Consider the following 9505-nt stretch of genomic DNA (forward strand, 5'->3'; position numbering starts at 1 on the left):
TCCTACAGACTTTAAAAGAATAATGAGAAAATATTGTGAACAAATTTTAAAAACGAAATAATATCAATCTTAGACACTCTTTTGGAAAATAGAAGAGGAAGGAGCACTTCTGTATCATTCAGGGTCCAACCAGGAGACAGAAACTACATGGTAATTCAAATGGTAATTTGAAGTTTAATATAAAGAAGTATTAACAGGAGATTGGGGGGGGAAAGGGGAAATTGTCTAGTAAGAGTGAAAGAGAACCCTAAAGAATACTGGAATAGCAAACATAATAAGTAGCCGCTATTCCTAGGGGCTGAGCTAGGGCAATCATAAATATCCTCCTTCCTGGGCTGAGATCCAGACTTCACTGAAGACATAGCACGGCATATTGGACAGTGGAGAGGGCTAAGGTGCCCGAGGTACCATGTGACTTGATGGAAACCTGTCCTCTGAGGTGCAGAGGGAAGTCATCCACAGTGAGGTGCTGTGCCTTGGAACCTGCTACAAAGTTGCTGGGGTGGCCACTTATGGGGAATTACCTCACCAGCACCACTCCACCGCCACCTGAGGAGGTGCCCAGGAAGGCTGCTGGCTGCCACGTGCTGCAGGAACAAGGAGGTGGGAGAGCCACCATGCTGATCTACCTAAGCACTGGGAGCTCATGCTACAGGAAGAAGAGAAAATCCTTCTCTCCTCCAGTGTCCCTCGAGCATCCTCTACTGACAAGGCTTAACGTGGTGCCTGCTGACCAAGGTGAAATATTTACATGACCATCTCGTTGATCACAGAGCAGGCAAAGAAGAATGGATTTGGAGTTGGTAGGCAATAGACTGATAACTGGCACAGCCTGTCAATTCATTTTCATGTGGCCAGAAAAACTCTGAAAACAAAACTGAAAAAACTTACAAGAAAATTACAGACCAATATGCTTCCTGAGCACAGAGGTAAAAGTCCTTAACAAAACATTAGCAAATCTATTACAGTAATGTATGAAAAGGATAATACATCATGACCAAGTAAATTTTATCTCAGCACTGCAAGGCTGGTTTAACATTTTAAAAAATCAATCAATAAAATTCACCACATTAAAGAATAAAAGACAAAAAGTACAAAATCACCTTGATAGATGCACAAAAAGCATTTGACAAAGTTCAACAGCCATTCATGATTTAAAGTCTAAGTGAGCTAGGAATAGAAAAGAACTTCCTCAACCTGATAAAGGCCATCTATGAAAAACCTACCAATAACATCATACATAGTGGTGAAAGACCAGAGCCATGGAAGAGAAGTAAAAAAAAACTTAGCTGGTAAATTTGCTGCTAGAGATACTGCCTTAGATAGATAGGAAAGGTGAGAAATAGCTTGGTTTCTCTTCTTCCCACCCTTTAATCTCCCACCAGTGTCTCCTACTGGTTGATCCCAGGCAGAAACCACAGCCTAGGAAACATAACCCAAGGTCAGCTCCTTGCAACTTCGAGCAGAGCCAGGGAATGGCAAAGAGGGGATCTCAGGGAAAGCAGGGACTATTCCAGAGATGCTGCCGCCTGCTGGGAAATCACCATATCTCACGGCAGAGGAGGGCAGGCTTGGCCCTGCATGGCTAGGGCAGCTCGTGGTAGTCCAGCCACATCGTCTTTCTATCTTGGCTCTGGAGGGCCTCCTGCTGCTAGTATGGACCTCTTCCTCCTCCTATAACCCCTTTTCACATAGCCATCTATTGAGTCACCAAGTGACCCCAAGTCTGATACGCTTGGCAACCTGGCCCCACCCCACCCCATGCGCCCTCCTTCTTGCCTGACACTGAGATCACCCAATCAGCCACGCTACCATGTGATTCTGTCTGAACTCTGGGTCAGCCAGGCTCATCTGGATTTTCTGGCCAAGTCCTGTAATAACCCCCATGTTGCCAGTAGAACTTATGATTTGAGTTGTCTTCCCAGCCTGGAGACAAATCATCTCTGGCCCCTCTGTGTTCTCACCACACTCTGTTCACACTCTAATAGGACACTGACCATTCCTTCTGGTAACACTACAGTGGCTTGACTACGGGGGAACTCTTCCTTCCCATTCTGAGTCCATTTGATTCAGATGAAATGGACCCCTCATTTCCCCTCCCCATCATCATACCCAGTATTCCAGGGATGGAGCATGTGGCCCAGGCTAAGCCAGTCAGAGCATCTCATTTCTCTTGTCCTAATAACTGGGTCAGAGATGGACATACAACCCCAGTCAGATATGAATCAGAGCTAATGAGACTCATAATACTAATTTGAGCTGCAAAGGAAGCAGATATATCTGGCAAGGCTTATCCTCAGACAGAAAAGAATGTTTCTTTATTGGGACATAGGCTTATCCCAACAGTCCCTAGAGCACATCTTTGACTCAGACCCATTAATCTGACGATTTTCCCTGTGACTTGCCCACAAATAGGAGAGGACCTGTAGGGCCCAAGCAGGGCAAGTCTATGGGGCATAGGACTATTTCTGTTGCTACCCTACTCCTTCTGCCAGGCCTGGGGAGAGCTTGAGACAGAAGCTAACTAGCAGCTCTAACATTATCCTGGTCTATGGGGCAGGTCACTGTGTTTCTATTTCTCAGCTCCTTCTATACTCTGCTCTGCTGTGCTGGAACTGAGTGTGCAAACCACATACCTGCTTTACCTGCCAGCTTCCTGTAAGGTTTGACCACAGGGGTCACTAGAGGGAGACTGGCAGACAAGAAGAGGTGAGAAGGGACTTGCTTCTCCTATTTGCTGGAGTTTCCTATCAGCATGGCCCCAACAATGGCCCTGACAGTGGAAACTGATTCTAGGCAAGAAACTTCCAGCTTCCTTTGGCGATCTTAGCACCAGTCTCGTCACTCCTCCTTAGCTAGCAGTAGCAGCACCAGCCAATGCCCTTCCTCAGAGCTCTGGCTTCAAGGAAACCCTGCTCTGAACTTGTATATTCTAACCCCCATTCCTAGAGATAGTAGCTGCTTCCTGTAGTTATTACTCTGTGTTCCCTTGGCATAAACTTTTTGCTTTTTCACCTTCAGGTAATTTTTGCTTCCAACACCTGCTTGACCAATTTCCTATATTAAATTCCCTCAGCTGAAGTACCTAGAGTACTTTCTCTTTTTCTAACTGGACCTTGACTGATTCATCTGTTAAAACATGTCAGCAAACTTTCTTGTAAAGGGCCAGTTAGTAAATGTTTTAGGCACTGTGGGCCATAAAGTCTCTGTTGTGACTATTGAACTCTGCTGTTGTAGCACCTAAATCAATAAGCATAGCTGTGTTCAACAAAACTTTATTTACAAAAACAGGTGGCTGGCTATAGTTTGCTGGCCCTCGTGTCAAACCAAGATTTCAAAGGAGTCATAATAGGTCAAGTCAGGAAGCCAATCCTTAGACAACCTGGGAGTGATTCGATCCAGCAACTAACTCTGGGCAAGACTACTCTTGAACTTTGGGGTCTTCATTTAAAAGATGAAGTGGTTGAGGTATTACTAGATTATCCTTACATCCCTTCCACCTCTAAAAGTTCAGTGGTTCTATTATTATCTCCAAAACACTAACTCTGCAAAGCGATGTCTTAAGTCAGCTTCCCCAGGCAACAGACTCTGACGTGGAGATTGCTGTGCAGGGAGTTTATGGGAGAGTTCTCTTAGGACCAAACCTGTGGAGGGGACAGGAAAGGAAGAAAGCCTGACTGGGAAGAGGGTGAAGTTGGGCTGAGATATGTTCTCAACAAAGGTCTCATTCTACCCAAGAAAGCTCTGAAGCTGGGATGGTCCTTAAGGTTATCCCAAGTTGGGGTGATGGGGATGGATATCTATACCCCACTTTGACCAGTCATCAGATGCAGGCTGTGCAAGAAGGAAACATGACCTTGGCCATGGCAACTACATTAACCTGAGGCAATCTCTGAGGAGGGTTGGCAGCCAAAGGCACTTCTAGCATCTAAAAGAGTAAATCCTTTATTGCTAAAGAGCAAACTGGATGGAGCATCACTGTAGCATCCACTACAATCCACCCCTTGTGCTGCTCAGATCTCAGATTAATTTCTTTGGATAAGTTCAGGGTGCAACTTCTCTAGAATTATGGGACGGTTTATTTACTGGGGGATAACTCAGAAAATGAAGGCATCAGCTAGAAGAAAACAATACCTGCTATGTATCTGATCTTGGGCTACAACTGATACACATAATCCCCCTCATTTTCAATCCATTCTAGATTTCCTTCCCCCATAGATATTATCTCTGCTGGGCTCAGTGGTTTACCTGATGGCATGACCCTCATCCCTGAGAGGTCTGAGCCGCTATCACCATGCCCTACTCAGGTTGTGGCTGCTACACTTGTCCATCTATCACCAAGATTCATCCAAGTAGATCATCTGGGTAATGAACATATTACTCCCCGCCTCCACTTTGCATCAGTTGTCTACATCATTCTGGGGATTGAAATCAACTACTCCTGCCAAAATGATAACTCATCTTCCTGCTTCAAGGAGCTTGATATGCCAAGGCTGCAACCTAAACTTGTAGTTCCATGCACTCATGTTCTATCTCCTGTTGGAGCACTCTCCCTTTGGGTTCCTAGGGTCTGCACACCCAAAATGGTGGAGGCAGAGAGCTAAATTCCCCCAAAGGGTCATTGAGTGTGATAGAAAGTGGGGCTACTCCTGCCTCCACTCTATTGATTCCGGGACTTGTGTGTTCTACCCTACTGAGTATACAGCACCATATAGAGTGTTGATTTAGAATGTACACTATGTCTGCCAAAGAAGACATACAGATGGCCAACAGACACATGAAAGATGCTCCACAACACTAATCATAAGGGAAATGCAAATCAAACCACAACGAGGGCTTCCCTGGTGGCGCAGTGGTTGAGAGTCCGCCTGCCGATGCAGGGGACACAGGTTCGTGCCCCGGTCCGGGAAGATCCCACAGGCCACGGAGCGGCTAGGCCCGTGAGCCATGGCCGCTGAGCCTGCGCATCCGGAGCCTGTGCTCCGCAACGGGAGAGGCCACAACAGTGAGAAGCCCACGTACCGCAAGAAAAAAAAAAAAACCATAACGAAATATCACCTCAGACCTGTCAGAATGGCTATCATCAAAAAGACAACAAATAACAAGTGTTGGTAAGGATGTGAAGAAAAGGAAACCCCCATGCACTATTGGTGGGGATTGTAAATTGGTGCAGCCACTATGAAAACAGTATGGAGGTTCCTCAAAAAATTAAAAATCAAATTGCAATACGATCCAGCAATTTAACTTTGGGGTATTTACCCAAAGAAGACAAAACACTAATTCAAAAAGACATATGCACACCAATGTTCACTGCAGCATTATTTATAATAGCCAAGATATGGAAGTAACCTAAGTGTTTGTTGATAGATGAACGGATCAAGAAGACATATATATATATACACACACATACATACACAATGGAATATTACTCAGCCATAAAAATGAAATTTTGCAATTTGTGACATGGCTGGGTAGAGGCTATTATTCTAAGTGAAATAAGTCAGACAGAAAGACAAGTATCTCACTTACACGTGGAACCTAAAAAAACAAAACAAAACAAAATAAAAACAGACTGATAGGTACAGAGAATAAATAGATGGTTACCAGGGAAGGGTTGAAATAGGTGAAGGGGATTAAGAGGTAAAAACCTCCAGTTATAAAATAAGCCATGGTAATGTCATATACAGCATAAGGAATATGGTCAGTAATACTGTAATAACTTTGTATGGAAACAGATGGTTACTAGACTTATCATAGTGATCACTTCATAATATATGCAAATGTCAAATCACTGTGTAGTACACCTGAAACTAACATAATATTGTAAATCAACTATATTTCAATAAACAAACAAACAAAAGAATGTATGCTATGTTCTGGAGGATGCTATCCTATCCTTTCTGACTCATTGGTACCTTCAGCAGCCCATTCCAACACTCTGTTAGGCCAGCAGCTTCTCAAAGATGCCATACGTGAAATAACCAGTGGATGCCATGATCCTGTATCCAATCCCCCACCTTCTTTTCTATGACATAAGTCCCTTGATTATACACAATGCACAACGTGGGCATCCTAAGACAGGAGATTTATGTTGGAGCTGAAATGCCAGGAAAGGCCTCTGGAGAAGTGGAAACAACTTTTTCCCCTAAGACACAGATTTGAAAAAATTGCATATTTTAATATTTCAGGACCATCACCTCCCGCTTTCTCCTAGGCTTTTCCCCTCATCCTCTGTCTCCAGACTTTCTCTAATGTCCTCATGGTATTTCCTGGGGTGTAAAATATGGACCATCAAAGACTGTCTAATGAAACAAGATTAGGGATGAATTCCATAGTGTCTCCCTGCACTGTAATCTGAGTTCTCACCACACACCTCGCGTGGCTAGTCTCATGTGTTTGCAGAGCCCTCTGCTGTTTGTAGAACACTTTCACTCACAGCACTACATTTGTAATGACAATGCTTTCTTATATCCATATGGAACATTCAGCTCTCCCTCAAGCTGGTTCATACCTTGTGTCCTACTCCAGGCAGAATTAAGAGACCCTTCCCTTGCCTTCAGGACAACACACCTTCCTGGTGGTCCTCCTTCCTTTCTGGCCACTCCTCCTCAATCTCCTTAGCTCTTCCTCCTCTCTTATGCCTTTAAAGCCCGGAGTTCCTTAGACTCCCAGGCCCTCCTATTTTCACTCCATGCTCTTTCCCTAAACTGTCTCATCTATACCCAAACACTGGCTATACCCAGATGGCTTAACAAATGTGCATCTCCAGCACACACTTCCACCAAGACCCGTCTTGGACATCTCAAAGGCACCAAATGCAACATGTCTTCTGGTGATCTCCATCTCACTGACAAGTGCCCCATTATTTCTATTATCCCTTCCCTAATGCCCCATACTTGATCTATTGCCAGACTCTGCCCACTCTCCCTCTCTCAGCTAGATCCAGCCATTTCTCTCCATGCCCTGGCCCCAGTCAAGCCCCATCCTCTCACCCGGACAGGCCCCTTGGCTTCCCATCTGTGTACACCAATCTGCTCTTCACATACACACTGATCTCTCCATAAATGTGCATTGTGAACATGCCAGTCCCCAGTTCAAAACCACTCAGTGGCCACCTACTGCTCTCAAGGTAAATACCCATGAAGCTATGCAGGGCCCAGCCCTACCAAAAGGAGCCCTGCCAGGCTTCCAGCTTCATCTCAAACCTCTCTCCCTCCTTCTCTGTGCCCCATCCACAAGGCCCTTTCACTAGATCAAATGTGCCATGCTCTTTCCTGCTTCAGGCCTTAAATATGTTGGTCCTCTCTCTAGAACACCTTCCCTGATTGCAAGCTTCCATTGCACCCTAAAGCTTGTCGCTCATAGCTCTCACCAGGGTTTGTCATCATCTATTCGTATGACTGCTTTGTTAACATCTGCCTCCCCCAAGTAGATGGGCTGTCAGCCTGTAAGAGACTGTGTTTTGCTCTCCTGTGCATCCTTATCATGGACCCAGTGGCCAGCACCCAGTAACCCTCAATAAAGCATTGCCCTTGCTATGAGCTGGGCACTATCTAAGTGCTAGACATCTATTAGCTCATTTAAAACAAGAACAACCTTGGATGTGAGCACCGTGGTTGCATCCATTTTTAGATAAAAGAATCAAAGCCAGAGAAATTAAGTAATTAGTCCAACATTACAAAGAGATTAAGATCCGTCCATAGCCTGTGTTCAGCCCTACCTAGCTGACTCCACAGTTTACTTTTTTTGTTGTTTGAATTTTTTTATTTTTCTTTATACAGCAGGTTCTTATTAGTTATCTATTTTATACATATTAATGTATATATGTCAAATCCAATCTCCCAGTTCATCCCACCATCACCACCCCCCTCGCCACTTTCCCCCCTTGGTGTCTGTACGTTTGTTCTCTACATCTGTGTCTCTATTTCTGCTCTGCAAACCAGTTCATCTGAACCATTTCTCTAGGTTCCACATATATGTGTTAATATACAATATTTGTTTTTCTCTTTCTGACTTACTTCACTCTGTATAACAGTCTCTAGATCCATCCAAGTCTCAACAAATGACCCAATTTCATTCCTTTTTATGGCTGAGTAATATTCTATTGTATATATATGTGCCACATCTTCTTTATCCATTCGTCTGTCGATGGGCTTTTACGTTGTTTCCATGACCTGGCTATTGTAAATAGTGCTGCAATGAACATTGGGGTGCATGTGTCTTTTTGAACTATGGTTTTCTCTGGGTATATGACCAGTAGTGGGATTGCTGGGTCATATGGTAATTCTATTTTTGTTTTTTAAGGAACCTCCATACTGTTCTCCATAGTGGCTGTATCAATTTACATTCCCACTAACAGTGCAAGGTGTTCCCTTTTCTCCACACTCTCTCCAGCATTTGTTGTTTGTAGAGTTTCTAATGATGCCCATTTTAACTGGTGTGAGGTGATACCTCATTGTAGTTTTGATTTGCATTTCTCTAATAATTAGTGATGTTGAGCAGCTTTTCGTGTGCTTCTTGGCCATCTGTATGTCTTCTTTGGTGAAATGTCTATTTAGGTCTTCTGCCCATTTTTTGATTGGGTTGTTTGTTTTTTTAATATTGAGCTGCATGAGCTGTTTATATATTTTGGAGATTAATCCTTTGTCCGTTGATTCGTTTGCAAATATTTTCTCCCATTCTAAGGGTTGTCTTTTCATCTTGTTTGTAGTTTCCTTTGCTTTGCAAAAGCTTTGAAGTTTCATTAGGTCCCATTTGTTTATTTTTGTTTTTATTTCCATTACTGTAGGAGGTGGATCAAAAAAGATCTTGCTGTGATTTATGTCAAAGAGTGTTCTTCCTGTGTTTTCCTCTAAGAGTTTTATAGTGTCCAGTCTTACATTTAGGTCTCGAATCCATTTTGAGTTTATTTTTGTGTTTGGTGTTAGGGAGTGTTCTAATTTCATTCTTTGACATGTAGCTGTCCAGTTTTACCAGCACCACTTACTGAAGAGATTGTCTTTTCTCCATTGTATATCCTTGCCTCCTTTGTCATAGATTAGTTGATCATAGGTGTGTGGGTTTATCTCTGGGCTTTCTATCCTGTTCTATTGAGCTATATTTCTGTTTTTGTGCCAGTACCATATTGTCTTGATTACTGTAGCTTTGCAATATAGTCTGAAATCAGGGAGTCTGATTCCTCCAGCTCCGTTTTTTTCCCTCAAGACTGCTTTGGCTTTTCGGGGTCTTTTGTGTCTCCAAACAAATTTTAAGATTTTTTGTTCTAGTTCTGTAAAAAATGCCAGTGGTAATTTGATAGGGACTGCATTGGATCTGTAGATTGCTTTGGGTAGTATAATCATTTTCACAATACTGATTCTTCCAATCCAAGAACATGGTATATCTCTCCATCTTTTTGTGTCATCTATGATTTCTTTCATCAGTGTCTTATAGTTTTCTGAATACAGGTCTTTTACCTCCTTAGGTAGGTTTATTCCTAGGTATTTTATTCTTTTTGTTGCAATGG

This window comes from Neophocaena asiaeorientalis, unplaced genomic scaffold (assembly GCF_003031525.2).
Source record: "Neophocaena asiaeorientalis asiaeorientalis breed wild unplaced genomic scaffold, Neophocaena_asiaeorientalis_V1.1 scaffold31, whole genome shotgun sequence".
In the NCBI taxonomy this organism is placed as follows: domain Eukaryota; kingdom Metazoa; phylum Chordata; class Mammalia; order Artiodactyla; family Phocoenidae; genus Neophocaena; species Neophocaena asiaeorientalis.